General features: G+C 42.5%; 1 protein-coding gene across 3 annotated transcripts in view; it reads right to left on the bottom strand.

The window, feature by feature from the left end:
- LOC144781995 (RAS guanyl-releasing protein 4-like) overlaps nucleotides 1-17,812 on the bottom strand; it is a 426,385-nt gene that overhangs the window by 56,400 nt on the left and 352,173 nt on the right. The window lies entirely within an intron of this gene.

Here is a 17,812-nt window from a genome sequence, read left to right as displayed (position 1 = left end):
ACTAAAGACAAGCAGTAAGGGCACTATACCCTCCTCACCCAACAACCACTACTCTCAAATCAAATGTGTTACCCTTCTTCACCCAAAGACTTTTATAACGTTATACACTAAACACAGAGGCATGGCCAATACCTCAACTATACGACAGAGTGGAGATCTTCTACAGTCATATCAATTCAAAGGACTTTTGCAGTCCCCATCAATCAGTCAAAGGGGTCTAAACAGTGGGATGTTTCAGTGCAAGCAGATCTATTTTCCTAATCTTAAAGCAAAGTTTCTATTACAACTTGCTCTAGATGCTGCAGATAGGATTGACGTGGCGTTTGTGGTGATATGTTTGTTGCCGCATCAACCCCATCATCTGAGGCACAGAACAATGAGGAAGGATTTGAAGTGTGGAAACAAAGATACTGTTTACAGAATGTGCAAAATAGTACATATATGCAAAGGAAAAAATGTGCATAGAGCATTGTTCTTTTGACCAAATATGTATTTTAGTTATACTCTGCTATTTTCAAACGGGTTGAATTTAACTAGGCAAAGCATTAAAAAAATGCAGTGAATAAAAAAGAAAAGCCGTCACCGGACTGACACTTTATATAAAAGCACCATGACAACTATGTGCAATGCATGTCCTTTACAGGAAAAATAACCAACACTTCAGCAAGTAGGAGCTTTAAAAACAATACAATTAGCAGACCTTTACTTAACATACCTTTTAAAAATAGCTGAAAACTACACTTCTTTGGGCATTCCCTTCGAAGAAAAAGAACAGTCCCTTATGCTAGCAAATTGGAAAATAAAATTCCAAATGCAGCAAACAAGTGAAACCCAAGTTAAACATCTATATAACAAATGACAAAGGCAATCCAATTCACCTAAACGTAACCAGGGTGATGTAACTAAAGAAGAATGATGGCTCCTTTAGGATTAAAGTGGTGCACAACCACTTACCAAGCTACACTGTCAGCAACAACAACAACAAATATCTAACCCAACAAATTCCACCATGTTCTGAAACGCAATAAATACATAAGATACAATACTGAACACAACTTCAACCGAAATCTCCAATATAATTGAATACAACAGATACACCAACACCATACTTATATGCAACCAATATAGTATCAAAGATCATACAGATCTTACTCACTGACCTTTTAAATAATAAAGAAAAACAATACACTTATTAGATCAACCAATGCTACCAAATGCATGTTTAGCTGGATCAAATCTACCTCGAAGATTTAAAACCTATTCAACTGCACACACTAGGTGCACTACTGTCTCACACAACCAGTATAGTCCCAAAGGTCACAGGGACATAGACATCTCACTGTCTACCTATTCTAATTGACAAACAGGCACCAAATGAAAACATGCTGAATGCACCCACGCAGTACTTTCAACAACCTTGAGCCACACAGTTAGCTACCAGCGACTGCTCATCTATCCTGAAAGAGTACCACAAGATACAGATCACATAGCCCCAAACGTCAACCTCATCCAATACATCAAAACTAAATGGATGGTTTAGGACCTCGTTTTCATATTCTTTGAAATCCACCAACAGAACAAGCTGTAGCTGGACAGAGCTCCATGAAACTGAACTCCTTTGCTGCAAGGTGTGACAGAAGCCTTTTTTTCTTCACTGTAAAAATCTCCGGATAAAACAAACCTGCATTTCTTTCTTTCTGTGTTGGTCCTACGAAGCTTCAGCGCATTGCCCTGGTTATCCTTATATATCCTTACTAGCAGCCCGTCCCGACGTTGTCAGGGTAGGAAATAGAATATGTGTAATGTGTGTATTTGGCAAGGGTAATTTATTTTAAAATCTCGCGGTAGACAACATTTTTTGTTTCATTAGAATAGGGACGGAGAAGGCCCAGCTACAGCCCTGGTTGATGTTAGCAGGCGCGTGTAATTGGTGTAGTGATCCGCCGCCTGAGCCCGCTACAGCCCTGGTTGATGTTAGCAGGCGCGTGTAATGTCGTTGAATTAGAGAGTTATCAGCCGCGGGTAAATCCGTTTAATGAGAGAGTTGAGTGACAGCGAGTAGGAGAGGCTGCAGTAATTGTCCCCGCAGACACGCTCATTTGCGTGTTCCCCCGCTTGAGGCCCAGATGCAGGCCTGTTTGATGTTAGCAGGTGCGTGTTCCCCCACTTGAGGCCCAGCTGCAGCCCTGGTTGATGTTATCAGGCGCGTGTAATTAGTGTACTGATCCGCCACCTGAGCCCGGCTAGAGCCCTGGTTGATGGTAGCAGGCACGTGTAATTTCGTTGAATGAGAAAGTTCAGTAGCAGCACGCAGGAGAGGCTGCAGTAACATTACTTACCAGGCCTCCAGGTGAACGCGTTTGTCACGCCCCCAGCACACGGCCACAGCAGACGATCTTCTGATTAATGTACGACCCACATGGCATGAAGGGCGGAACGTAGCACACGCCCCCAGCGTGCCCCTTGATGCGGCGCAATTGCGTTCACATGGCATGAAGGCCGGACACACGCTCACAGCGTGTCACGCCCCCAGCGTGCCTCTTGATGCTGCGCAGCAACGTAATTGGCGATTGTATGTACGACTCACATGGCATGAAGGGCGGACACACGCCCCCAGTGTTTGTCACACCCCCAGCGTTTGTCACGCCCCCAGCACACGCCCACAGCCCACGATGTGATGGCCGTACCACACGCCCCCAGTGTTAGTCACGCCCCCAGCCCACGCCCACAGCACAACGCAGACACGCCCACAAGGGACTACTTTGCTGGCACGGTTCTTTTACTTTTTAACTGTATAGAGGAGTTGGCTAAGGCACTCGACCTCGGACCTGGGGATCTGGGTTCGAGTCTTGGTAACGACGCCAAACATCCTGTGATTCTGGGCAAATCACTTAATTTCCCCGTGCCTAACAAAAATGAATGTGTGTCCTCATGTAACGTAACTGGTGCTATGTAAAGCGCTCTGATACCGGATTCAGTTCGGGTCAAGTTTGCGCTATGTAAAACTCTGCAAAAAAAAAAAATACCAAAAAAAATATATAGTGGCCGTCTGCATAGCCTATGTCCTTTTGCTGCAACTTCTCTTTCCAACGCTGTATTGGGTGTTGTGATTGGTGCTGGGGTTACTGAGATTACCCGCCTCAAAGGTTTGGGCTCTCTCTTTATAATATTAGTATGGATATAGAAAAAATGAATAAGTCCAAAATTTCTCCAGCAGCTGGGAAAGTTCTGGTTAGTCACTCCTGCAGCCCTCAGGTCCTCATGACAGGCTCCTATGCACCATGTTTCTTTCAAGAATAATTCATGCAGGGTTCAGTCTACAGTGGAGAGCTGGGTCTTTTTCGAGGTAGAAGTCGTTCTTCTTTTGTGTCTCTGTATCTGACAGACAGCAACCCACTTGACCGTTGGAAAGCAGTTCCAATCTCTGGGTGTCAGCAGAAGTCAAGAGTCCTGAAGTCTTCTTCATTCAAAATTCAAGCATAGTTTCTTTATTCAAGATGTTTTATTCCAAGGTCGAAGAATAATCTGACTAGGTGGTGGTGAGTGATCAGTCTTATCCTGGGCCCTTCCCAGTGATTGGAGAAATCACTACACCTAAGCCTGGCTACATTCTCGTTGAATTCCAAGCCTGATTATGTTCTCGCAGAATTCCAGGTTATACTACTTCCTCGCAGAATTCCCACCTCCTCTTTCAGCACTTCCTTTCTCACTTTACTGCACACCGTCCAAGAACCCCTTACCAAAAGGATTTTGGTCCTTCCCAGCTACAGTAACCTCATTCCTACATCTTGTCACTCTCCTGTGGAGAGGATATGTCCTTCCATCTGTCAATCATAAAATTAAAAACTTTTAATAAACTAATCCATGCTTTCCATGTTTTACTGCTATGCTAACTATGCTCACCAGATGCTCTCATCTTTGAGGCAAGGTGAGACACACCTTAGCAGTAGAGATATAGATTTAGCCAAACCATCTTGCTCAATCTAATTTATGCACAGTATTGCTAATTGTGAATGCCATCCTCCAGCTATCATGAGCGCTCAGCTATGCCTTTGTGCTTGTATTCCAACGAAGAATACATTTGCATCTGGCCTTTGCTCGTGGAGTTAGACTCAATTGCCCTTGTCGGTACACTCTTACACTCAGACTACTCATTTTCTGACTCAACCCAAAACATGAAACAAAGTTTTTTTGACACAATGCTATTACTCATAAGGGTCGCGCTTGCGGGATCATGCTCAAGTGCATGTGTCTCCCTTGAGTAACACAGCTGTTAACAAAAAAGTCTTGTAGCCGGCCAGTTGCTTACTATTTGTTGGTTTGCATGGCACTCTTCTTTACAGCCTCGTAATTCGTCAAGGCAGGCCTAACATCATTTCAGTTCCGATCTTTGGAGTAGGGACCAAACAATGATTGATTCATCTTAATCAGTGCCCATCTGCTGCTCCCAACGTGATTGAAGTACTATTTTATTATTTTTAACTTTTAGTGCCCTGCAAACAGAAGGCGTGTGACTGGCAAAAACATGCCGAGCAGGACAAACAAATTAGCAAAGATTTATTTTGTATGGTTAACTTTTTTTTATTTTGCCAAGTCTTCTTTTCTCACTTTGCACTCGTGTTTTCTTTTGTTTCTGCTCACAGGCGCTGTTCGCAAAAGATGAGGATCATTTTATTGCAAAGCAACATGGTTTCTTTCTTTCCCATCTTCAATCTGCCCCACTATAATTCTCCCCACTCCAATCCAAAACAATCTGCCCCACTCCAATCCAAAACAATATGTCCCACTCCAATCCAAAACTATCTGCCCCACTCCAATCTCCCTACTCCAATCTAAAACATTCTGCCCCAACTCACTACCCCCGTTCAGTTCAGAAGAAACTTATCACCAGGCTATATACCTCAATGCAAATGCACCACCCAATAATCATTTCAAAATCGAGGGAACATTGGAATACAACATTAACTCCACAGATTACTGAAGATGAATGGAAGTTCTGCTGTGCACAACTAGAACAACTATCTCCCAATTATAAATTAAGACTAATTCACTTTAAATTTTTGAATCAGTACTATAGAACCCCTAAGCAATTATTCCGTATGGGACTTAAACCTAATGCTGAATGTTGGCGATGTCACATGGACCAGGCTAACTTCTTGCATATGGCATGGGAATGTCCGAGCTTGGCAGTTTATTGGAGGGAAATCTTCCAAAAGTTTGATGAAATTTTGATGACACATATTCCCCCCACTTTTAAACTTGGGTTACTTGTTTATGTCAAGGAGGTCTCGGTGGGGGTGAGGAGGCTGTTAGCCATGTTGCTACTCTTGGCTACAAGATGGATTGCTATGACTTGGGGAAGATCACAACCCCCCTTACTTAAGGATTGGATCACAGACGTAACATTCTGCCAGGAAAAACTTACGGCTTTCTGGGACTCAATGCAGATCGCATCTAGACCAAAGAATATTTGGGGGCCCTTTGAGAATTTGATAAACGCACTACATAATACTGAAGGAGAAGATGTAAACAATAACACACAGGACTAAACAGTTCTGTTATGATCGACTGAATGGATAGGCGTTCATAAATGTGTTCTCCTTGATGTTTTAGACCACTAATTGCATTTCAGGTTTGACCAAGATGTAGGACACCAGGCATGTTCACGTTGGATGACTTTGCATACTCACGAACGTTTTCAATGTTGACTGCAGGCACTGTCTCTATGCACACTTTGTATATTGTACCATGACATTTTCTTCCTTTTACTTAACTGCCAAAAAAACAAACACATAAACATTCTGCCCCATTCCATTCCAAAACAATCTCGCCCACTCAATCCAAAGCAATCTGCCCGACTGCAATCTGCCCAACTTCAATTCAAAACGATCATCCCCACTCAAATCTGTCCCACTCCAATCCAAAACAATCTGCCCACTCCAGTCCACCCTTCTCCAATCTGCACACCAATACAAAATAACCTTTCCCACTCCAATCCATTCCATTCTAATCTGCCCTGCTCTAATCCAAAACAATCTGCCCCACTACAATCCAAAACAATCTGCCCCACTATAATCCAAAGTAATATGGCCTACTCCACTCCAAACAATCTACCCCATTCCCCTCCAAAACAATCAGCCCCAATCCCAAAAAATCTGCCCCACTCCAATCCCAAACAATCTGGCCCACTCAATCCAAAACAATCTGCCCCACTGCAATCTGGCCTACTCCAATCCAAAACAATCATCCCCACTCCAATCCAAAACATTCTGCTCTCTCCAGTCTGCCCCACTCCAGTCTGCATCAATCCAAACAAATCAACCCCACGCTAATCTAAAACAATCTGTCCCACTTTAATCCACCCCACTCCAATCCAAAACAATCTGACCCATTACTATCAGCCCCACTCTAATCTGCACCCCTCCAATCCAAAACAATCCACCCACTCCAATCTGCTCCACTCCAATCCAAAACAATATGCCCCACTCCAATTCAAAACAATCTGCCCACTCCAATCTGCCTCATTCCAATCCAAAACAATCTGCCCACTCCATTCCAAAACAATCCACCCGACTCCAATCCTAAACAGCCTGCCCCAATCCAAATTAATCTGCCCCACTATAATCCAAAACAATCCACCCGACTCCAATCCAAATAAATCTGAACCACTCAATCGAAAACAATCTGCCCCACTCCATTCTGCCCCATTCCAATTCAAAACAATCTGCCCCACTCTAACCCGCCCCCCACTCCAAAATAATCTGTCCCACCCAATCTATCCCACTACAATCTACCCAACTCCAATCCAAAACAATCTGCCCTGCTCCGGTCTGCCCCACTCCAATCCAACCCAATTCAAAACAATCTGCCCCACTCCAATCCAAAACAATTCACACTACTCCAATCTGCCCCACTCCAATCCAATCCACCTCACTCCAATCCACTCCACCTCACTCCAATCCACCCACTTCATCTCAATTTACCCCACTCTAATCGACCACAATCCACCCTACTCCAATTCAATCCACCACACATCATTCCAATCCAACTCAATCTAGACCAATCCAATCTACCCCATTCCAATGCAATCCCCCTCACCGCACCTCACCCCACCCCAATCTAATCTACTGCATTCCAATCCAATCCATCTCACCCCAATCCAATCTACGCCACTCCAAACAATCCACCTCATCCCAATTACAATCCACCTCAATCCCTCCCCAGTCCACCCCACTCTAAACCAAGCCATCACGATCCACCCCTCTCCAATCCAAAAGAATCTGGCCCATTAAAACCTGCTACACAACAATCTACCCCACTCAATCCAAAAGAATCTGCCCTACTCCAATCCAAAACAATCCACCCTACTCCAATGCAAAACAATCCACCACACTCCAATCCATGGAATCTGCCCCACTCCAACCCAAAACAATCTGTCGCACTCCAATCTTCCCCACTCCAATTCAAAACAATCTGCTCCAATCCAAAACAATATGCCCCACTCCAATCTACCCACTCCAATTCAAAACAATGTGCCCCAGTCCAATCTGCCCCACTCAATCCAAAACAATCTGCCCCAATCCAATGTGTCCTGGTGGTACTATCCTACTAGGGTGTGACTAGGTGCCAATGATGAAGCATGCCACTCTCTAGTGGGAGAGGTGTCTACTCCAAAATCTTTGGATTTCCCAGTAGAACCTCTAAATAGCTTACCTTTGCATATTTGTCTTTAATAGCCTGGTTGCCCTTTCTGTGTGTGGCCACTCCAATCTGCCCCAATCCAATCTAAAACAATCTCTTCCACTCCAATCCACCCCATTCCAATTCAATCCACCTCACTCCAATCCTATCCACCTCACCCCACTCCAATCCAATTCACGGTATGCAGACATAATATTGATGTTTAAATATCAATATACCAGAATATCGATGTTTAAATATCGATGTGGCACAATATCGACCTGCAAAAAATATCGTCGACCAGAATATCGACATGCAGGTAAGAAATATCGTTTTACGCAATATCGAAGTGAGTAATACCATTAGCAAAAATATTGTTGTTAATATCGAAATTTATTTTAGTGTTCTGTATTTTAGTATATGTGTTAAAAGTATGCGATTTAAATAATTTGTATAAGTATAGCTTATATTTGTAATGTATGTTTGAGATCTTTAGAAATAATAAATTTTATGATAATAAATTTTTGCGTATTTTAGATCCGTAGCAGGCTTGGATTTATAGGGGAATAGGGTGGGAAGTAATTTAATTATATTATATTTATTAATATTTGTAAGAAGTTATTAATGTTATAAAAAATGTAATATTGCGTTTTAGTTCTGTAGCGGGTTGTGGGTTTATATTAAAATAGGGTGGGAAGTAATTTAGTTATAATAATTAGTTAATAATTTAAATTCATTAATATTTTTGTATTTAATCATTTATATTGTTATTTGTGTTAATTAATTTGTTAATAATTAGTTATTAAATGGTCATTAATTATTAATTGGTAAACATGTTAATTGTGTTCTTTTTTTAGGAGCCGGGTTGTGGGTTTCTAGGGGAGTAGGGTGGGAAGTAATTTAATTATAATTAATTAACAATTTTATTAATTAAGATTTATGTATTTACTATTTTATTTTGTTGTTTGTGTATTAATTAGTTATTAATTGAATATTAATTATTTATAATTAATTGGCAAATATGTAATTGTGTCATTTTTTTCAGGCGCCGGTTGTAGATATATAGGGTAGTATTGTGGGAAGTAATTCAAATTAAATAATTTTTCATATAATATTTAGTTATTGCTATTTAATAGTCTCAATAGTGTGAATTAATGTATTACTGATTGTTTTTAATTTAATTGTTCATGGTTATTAGTTAATAAATGAATTGTTCAGCAATTATGTTAATTGTGTCATGTTTTACAATATTGGTGGTGTCAATTATAGGGAGATTTGGTGGGAGGTAAATTATTTTTTATTATTTAAGTATTTTTAAGTATTTTTTAATTAATGTTTATTATTTTGCTGGAGTGGGAATAGTAAATTATTCCATTCCCCTATCCAACACTTTCCCTACTGTTTCAATTGTTAGAGTGGGAATAGTAATTTTATCCCCTACGCTATCCAACACATTGCCTAATGTTGCACTCTGTGGAGTGGGAATAGAACATTATAGCCCAACGCTATCCAACACTTTCACTACTGTTGCATTTACTGGAGTGGGAATAGTAAATTATTGCCCTCCGCTATCCCACACTTTCCCTACTGTTGCACTCTCTGGAGTGGGAATAGTAATTTTATCCCCTTCGCTATCCAACACTTTCTCTACCTTTGTACTTGTTGGAGTGGGAATAATAATTTTATCCCCTCCGCTATCCAACACTTTTTCTAGTCTTACACTCCCTGGAGTGGGAATAGTAATTGTATCCCCTCAGCTATCCAACACTTTCCCTACTGTTGCACTTGGTGTAGTGGGAATAATAAATTATTCCCCTCCGCTATACAACACTTTCCCTACTGTTGCACTTGTTGGAGTGGGAATAGATAATTATTCCCCTTCGCTATCCAACACTTTCTCTACCTTTGTACTTGTTGGAGTGGGAATAGTAATTGTATCCCCTACGCTATCAAACACTTTCCCTACTGTTGCACTTGCTGGAGTGGGAATAGTAAATTATTCCCCTCCGCTATCCAACACTTTCCCTACTGTTGCACTTGTTGTAGTGGGAATAGTAATTTTATCCCCTACGCTATCCAACACTTTCCCTACTGTAGCACTCTGTGGAGTAGGAACAGTAAATTATTACCCTACGCTGTCCAACACTTTCACTACTGTTGCACTTTCTGGCATGGGAATAGTAAATTATTCCCCTCCGCTATCCAACACTTTCCCTACTGCTGCACTCCCTGGAGTGGGAATAGTAATTTTATCCCCTCCGCTATCCAACACTTTCTCTACTGTTGCACTTGTTGGAGTGGGAATAGTAATTGTATCCCCTACGCTATCAACCACTTTCCCTACTGTTGCACTCTGTGGAGTCCGAATAGTAAATTATTCCTCTCCGCTATCCAACACTTTCCCTACTGTTGCACTTGTTGTAGTGGGAATAGTAATTTTATCCCCTACGCTATCCAACACTTTCCCTACTGTAGCACTCTGTGGAGTAGGAACAGTAAATTATTACCCTACGCTGTCCAACACTTTCCCTACTGCTGCACTCCCTGGAGTGGGAATAGTAATTTTATTCCCTCCGCTATCCAACACTTTCTCTACTGTTGCACTTGTTGGAGTGGGAATAGTAATTGTATCCCCTACGTTATCAACCACTTTCCCTACTGTTGCACTCTGTGGAGTGCGAATAGTAAATTATTCCTCTCCGCTATCCAACACTTTCCCTACTGTTGCACTGTTTGGAGTGGGATAGTAATTTTATCCCCTCCGCTATCCAACACTTTTTCTACTCTTACACTCCCTGGAGTGGAAATAGTAATTGTATCCCCTCCGCTATCCAACACTTTCCCTACTGTTGCACTTGCTGTAGTGGGAATAATAAATTATTCCCCTCCGCTATACAACACTTTCCCTACTGTTGCATTTGTTTGAGAGGGAATAGTTAATTATTACCCTCCGCTATCCGACACTTTCCCTACTGTTGCACTGTTTGGAGTGGGAATAGTAATTTTACCCCCTCCGCTATCCAACACTTTTCCTACTGTTGCACTTGCTATAGTGGGAATAATACATTATTCCCCTCCACTATACAACACTTTCCTATTGTTGCAGTTGCTGGAGTGGGAATAGTAATTTTATCCCCTCTGCTATCCAACACTTTCCCTACTGTTGCACTTGCTGGAGTGGGAATAGTAAATTATTCCTCTCCGCTATCCAACACTTTCTCTACTGTTACTCTCGCTAAAGTGGGAATTGAAATTTTATCCCCTTCGCTACCCAACAGTTTTGCATTCCCTGGAGTGGGAATAGTAATTTTATCCTCTACTCTATCCAACATTTTCCCTACTGTTTTAGTTAATGTAGTGTAAAATGTTGTTTTAAAATTAAATAATTATTTTAATATTTTAATTTATTATATATATATTTTATTTTTATATTTATGTTACAGGTGTATATATATATATATATATATATGTATTTAGAATTATGTTTCTAACATTTTATAAAGTAATAAAATATTTATTAATATTATTAAGTAAATATATATAATAATTTTTATATTGAACCAGTCCAAACTTTGAATCAAGAAGGCGCTGACTCCTTGGGTAAATAACCAAAGAAAGATACGTTTTATACCATAAGACCTAGACGTGTTTCCGCGGCGGACCGCCCTGCTCACTACATCTGGTTTCTCACACATCAAAACTATATACACTAGTAGGTGACAGGCATAAACTGGTTGGTTGTCACAGCAACCGTCTGAAGGCAACGGACATAGAAGAGTTGGCTGCATTGGCATGATTGTGCAAAAACGAAATAGGTAAAGAAAACATTTCGTTGTTTCTAATTTACGCAATTGTTAAAAAATACGCAATTGTTAAAAAACGCACAATTGTCAGATTGAAACATTGCGAGTGCATATTAATAGAAAATAAAGCAAAAAATAATGCAAGCTGTGTCAATAATTGAAAAAAAACACAACAATTAAGAATGTTTAAAACACTGTGTTGTAGGTCCCTGTGTGAGTCATTCGATTATATGGAGACCTGGCTTCAGAACCAATGAAAGTCCTATGCTCATCTCTCTCCTGTTCAAACCCCACAATTAGACAATATTGAGTGAATCAATTCACGAGTGCCTGTGCTGAGTACCTGCATCAAGAAATACAACCAGGAGGTGGTTACAATCAGTATTGTGGCATGGTGGTTGCAAATGCAGTGTGGTGGGATGTATTTAACAGGATGTACAGGCTATGTATCGTCGGGAAACAGTCAGAGGATGGTGCTGGGTGCTGCTCAAGTGGGCTATGAAACTTTTGACTTGGAGCCAGTGTATATATGGTTGACTGTCTGGGACGACACAGTATAGTGGGTGCTTATGTTGGTGTTTTTAGAAAAAGAAAAAGTGGAAAAATGTGTCAACTAAACCTGAAAAAATCGTTAAAGCAGTGAGAACCTGATGCTACGGATCGGGTAAAAGGTACAGGATAAGTGGCTGGGATATCAGAGATGCACACTTGACCAATCGGCTCCAGATAATCCAAAATGCGACTGCCAGACTCCTCTTTAACATCTCAAGGAGGACTAGCCTTCGATACATCTGTACAGTCTGCACTGACTTCCTGTGTCTCAACGGATTATCTTTAAGACCCTTACTTTCGCCCATAGAGCCATCCATGATCAGGGCCCACTTTATCTGAGGAAACGGTTCTCTCTCTATCTTCCCAATCGCCCCCTGCGTTCTGCCACCCAACACCGGCTGGCGGTTCCTCGCTTTAAGCGCTCCTGTTTTAGAGGTCAATCCATTGCTGTGAAAGCAGCAATTGCTTGGAATTCCCTCCCTTTGGCCCTCCGTTCCAAACAGAACTATGCGCTTTTTAAAAAAGCACTCAAGACCCATCTGTTTAAATTGGCGCTCTAACGTTCCGCCTTCCCTCCGCTAACTTCTGCCTCTTGCATCACTCCCTTCGCGCCAGGATACTCCAGTAGTAATTGAGCACGCTACAAAACCCCATATAACATAACATTTAGAGCTTCATCTGCATTTATTCCATTGGGAATTCTGGAATCTGGAAGGATTATATATCTAGATTCTAAAGTGACAGCTGTCTATTCCCTCCCCTGATGTTTTTAGGGATACTGTCAATTACGAAAAATTAGAGATCCTGGGTTTTGCCAGTGTAGCACGTGTTAATGTGCCTCACCACTGGATATGCTGGGTCATCATGGGTGATGGCCCTTAGATGTTGCAATATCCGTACGTTAGCTGGATATATTGTGCTACCGACGTACCGTTTGCCACACGTGTATTGGAGTACATAAACAGCAAAGTCTGTTTTGCATGAGTAGTTTCCTCTAATTTCAAATGATGTTTGTCTCAGCGGTAAAGGGACGGTACTGGTGTTAATGCCGTGTTTACACGCTTTGCATTTAGAGCACTTGTGGAACCCTCTTTGGGGTTTGAGCCAAGTCACTCCTTTGCTGATGGATGGTGCATTGCAGACAAGCTCATTGCGCATAGATTTCGCTTTCCAGAACTTTATCTGTGATGTCTTACTGCACGTTGGGACCAGGATAGGATCGCTGCGGACTATGTATGTTTAATTGTTTTTTATATTACATTAATTTTTTATATTTTAAATATATATATATATATTTCTAACTATGTTTTTATTAATTATATTTATTATTTAATTTATTTTATATTATTTTAAGACATTTAAAAATAGGATATTTTGAACAACGATATTTTAAACAATATTTTGGTTTCAATATTCTTGACATCGATAATCTGTACACGATATTTGTGTACCTCGATATTCCTGTTGTCGATATTCTGTCAGTGATCCCCGAAATTCACCCCACCCCAATCCAATCCACCCCACATCAATCCAATCCACCCCAATCCAGCCAATTCCAATTTACCCACTCCAATCATCCAACCTCAATCCAATTCACCTCAATCCAATCCACCCCACTCAATCCAATCCACCTCACTCCAATACAATCTACCCCAATGCAATCCAATCTACTTCCCACTAGTCCACCCCACCCCAATATACCCACTTCAATTCACCCTACTCCATTCCACCCCACTCTATTCCTCCTTACTCCAGTCCACCCCACTTCACTCCACCCACCTCAATCCACCCACTCCAATATAATTCATCACATCCAGTCCATCCCAATCCACTGCAGTCCAATCCACCTCACTTTTTCCCAATGTAATCCACCCCACCCTAGCTCAGTCTACCCCACTCAATCCAATCCATCTTGCCCACCACACCCCAATTCTCCACACTGCAACCAGCTCCACCCCCTCCAGACCATTCCAGTCCAGTCCACCCTGCACCTCTCCACTCTAATTCACCCCACTCAAAGCCACTCTACTCTAATCCAGTCCATCCCACCACAACCCAATACACCCCAAACCAATCTATTCCACCCGACTCAAATTCACCCCAATTCAATCCATCTCACCCCATTTCAATCCACCTCATACCAATCCAATCCACCCATCCAGTATGCCCTCTCCTATCCATCCCGCTCCACTCAATCTAAACCACTCTACCCCAAAGTACTCCAATCCAATTCACCCCTCTACCTCAATGCACTCCAACCCACTCTACCCTTTTCCACCCCACTCTACTCCACTCTACTCTACGCCACTCCACTCTACAACACTGCACTCTACAACACTCTCTGCCACTGAACTCTACTGAACTCTACTACACTCTGCACCCCCTACTCCACTCTAACACAACAAATCCAGTCTACAACAGTCTACCCTCCCCCACTCTATTCTAGGACACTTCACGCCACAAACCTTTAGCCATACTGAACAGCAGCCACACTTTTGTACAACATTGCAAAAACTTATTGCCAAAGGCAATACCTCTTGTATAGGCAAGACCTATTGGCTTTGCCAATGCTTGTTTTTCCTCCAGCTGAAAACACACAGTTTTGTAGTTAATTGTAGCCAATTACGTATTTCCACATCAAAGAAAGAGCTGTGAAAACTGACGTTTGCTTGTCAGCTGTTCCTGTTCCTCTCCCAGACTTCGGATCCCTTCAAAGTGGCCACTGCTAACACCATTCCTCCCTTCAAGATGCCAGAGGCCAAGCCATTGCCATTTAGGTACCGGGTTATTAAGAGTCTTTGGAGCAGGGCTGGAAGGCTAACTATTTCATAACAGCTTGATCTCAGGCAGCACAAGTACACTTTTATAACTTTACTTTTCCACTAGTTCTAAAGAAAATCTACTGTCATCATTAAATCAGATTTTTAAAACGAAGGGGGAAATAACCTTGATTACAGCACAATTATGTTATTTCTTACATTAACAAACTTGAAAGATCTTAAAGGAAGATATATGCCTGAAATTCGAAAACTGCATGAGTGCCAGCAAAATAAAGTCTTGGGGGCTTATTTACATGAGCGTTGCGCCTCCGATGTGTCACTTTTATTGACAAACTGTCAGCGCAATGGGCTTCCCAATATGTACAAGGCCACATAAAGCCACCCTGCACGACTTTTCATGCCCGTGTAAATATGTTTCCCTTTCACACATAACACTGCATGAAAGGGGAGTTCAATGGGTGTTGCTGAGGGTGTTCCCATGCAATATCCATGGAACTTGACGCATTCCCAGATTTACAACATTTTGTAAAACTGGGAATGCGTCAGAATGCCATGCCTCCCAAGGGAAGGCATAAGGAGGTACAGCGAGGAGAAATACTTTTATTTCTCCTCATTTGTTCCTCCTTCTATGCATGCTACCTTCTGCAGCACCCATAAACAAGCATTGGCATAGCCAATAGGTCTCGACTTTGGGACCTTAGAAGAGCTTAGTTATCCAGCACAATATCCTTGGTACAACAACATCAACTAATGCATGGCGAAACACTTATAAGGTCCCAAATGCAAGACCTATTGGCTATGCCAGTAAGAATTAGCCTCCCCTGAAATCTATATTAGCCCCCACCTCCCCAGGAATTGGACTCTAGTTGCGCCTCTGCCCCTTTGCCATTTTACCCTCTCTGCCACCTCCCTCCTGAAACCTTCCCTCTTAATCCCAGGCTATGGCCCATATCCCGATGTCCCAGGGATACAATGGGAACTACAATGAGGCCCGATGCCACGTAACCGCAACAGTTGCCAAGGATACTCCCTGACCCTAGTGTTATAGCCGATTAGGATGGTTCCCAATACCTTCAAATATCAACCATGGCTTGCAGTACCCACTCTCCTACCAATAGTTTCAGTACCAGTTCCCCATCTGTCTATTGCCCTAAATACTTTTAGTGGCGCTTGTAGAAGCCTGTGCAATCCTGGGATGTACTCACTCAGGGCAGCGCTCAGCAACAGGTTGTGTACCAGTGGCCGCGCGGCTCCGGGAAATTGGTGCAGACAAATGGACCTATGTCATTGAGGTACTGAAGCCGGCAGGGGGCTGTCATGGGGGCTAGGTGCTACCGGTGTTGGGACTCAGGAGTGTGGCACGCGCAGGGCTAACTACAGTATTTCAGTTACTACTACTACTGCGGTGGGCAGCTCTATAAGGGATTACACTTACTGCCCCTGGGTGTACAAGAGGAAAGGAATCTGCCATCCTTATTAGCATGCGAATTGGACGAGCACGAGTCTCTGCCAAACTCTGGAGATTCAACTATAGTTGTAGTCTGAACATGGAGATCTTTGTATTGTCTTCAGCCTCTGTTGCCAACCGTTCGGCTCTCCCGGAAGCAAGGAGAGCGTAGGAGTTCTGAAAAGGAAGTAAAGCCCAACTGTAGGAGGGGGGAGTGATGGAGGAGGGGTGTATAGTTTTGAGGAGAATGTGCAGTTAGCAACTGGGTAAACAATAGGGGAAGGGAGTATAGCTGTGTAGCCATATTTGGATTATTGTCACCTATTTGTGCAAGTGAAAGGGTTGTTGAAATTTAGGTTAAGACTTGCCGTGTCCTGTGCCTGCTATTTTGAACATAGCGGTGGCCACTCCACGCCCCTCTTACTGAGTTGAAGGCGGTGATCACACAGTTCTGCTGGCACTTCAATTGTGCGTGGCGCGAAAGAAATGCAAATGACAATCCTGTTTTTATCTCTCGACCCACTCTCGGGGTGTGACGACCTCTGGTCTACAAAATTACAAGGACGTTGGAATTGCTAATCTCCTAGACTAATCTCAAGTATTTCATGTGCCCCATCCGCCCAGCCTTTTTCCTTGCAAGGGACAGATCAGAGTGGATGAAATACAAAGCTGGGCAGTGATGCCACATTCTAACCCCAACAAAAGCCAGATATTCAAGCTCTCATCAGAATGTAATAAGAAGAGCAAGACAGTAGTAAGATTGAAACAGAGATCAGGATTGCCATTCAAAGTAAATAAAACAAAAGCTGAAAGACAAGTGTGGCCCATGGCCGCGAAAGTTAAAGCGGCACGCACTCTGGACTTTCGGGTATGTTTATGTGTTTCTAGGCAAACCCAAGGGGGTTTGAGTGGAGAGCAGCCAGAAATGCCACGGTAGGGAACGGGGTGTGGCTTCCATTCTCAGTCGATCTACAGCGTTTACCTTATAGGAGCGAGCAGCGGCAGGCGCAATAATTGCAAAAAGATGGCGCCACTGCTCGCTCCAGCTAGGTAAATGCCGTACATGCACGAGGGCTCCTTGGAAACAGTGCAGTACATGCACGAGTTTCCAAAAAAGTACGGCGTGATTCCAAAAGGTCACTTCAAAGCAGCGCTTGCCCACTGAGTAGATGAGACCTGAAAAAGGAAAATGCCTTTAATGTTTTTTGTGCATGAAGCTATCACTTCCTGCACAAAAACAATCATCCCGGACGAGCAGGTACCCTTGCAAAATGACGCAAGGTTGCCCACGCTGGTGCACAGCTGCTGTTAATATGTGCTGGCGCAGGGGAGAAGGACAGGAATGCACCGTATCTTGTAGAAAGGGCGCATTCCTACCCTTTTATTTTGACGCACGACAGTGCAGCAACTGCACTGCTGTGTTCAAAATATTGTAAATGAGGCCCATGGACTTCAGGGAAGGAAGTGTGGTGTTGGTCATGTGAGCAAAAGAGTCGCAGGCCTTCAAATATTCATGAGTATTTTCCACTGTTGCTAAATCTCAAGAGATC

The sequence above is a fragment of the Lissotriton helveticus genome, chromosome 9 (assembly GCF_964261635.1).
Source record: "Lissotriton helveticus chromosome 9, aLisHel1.1, whole genome shotgun sequence".
Classification (NCBI taxonomy): domain Eukaryota; kingdom Metazoa; phylum Chordata; class Amphibia; order Caudata; family Salamandridae; genus Lissotriton; species Lissotriton helveticus.
This window is presented reverse-complemented; position numbering and strand designations above follow the sequence as displayed.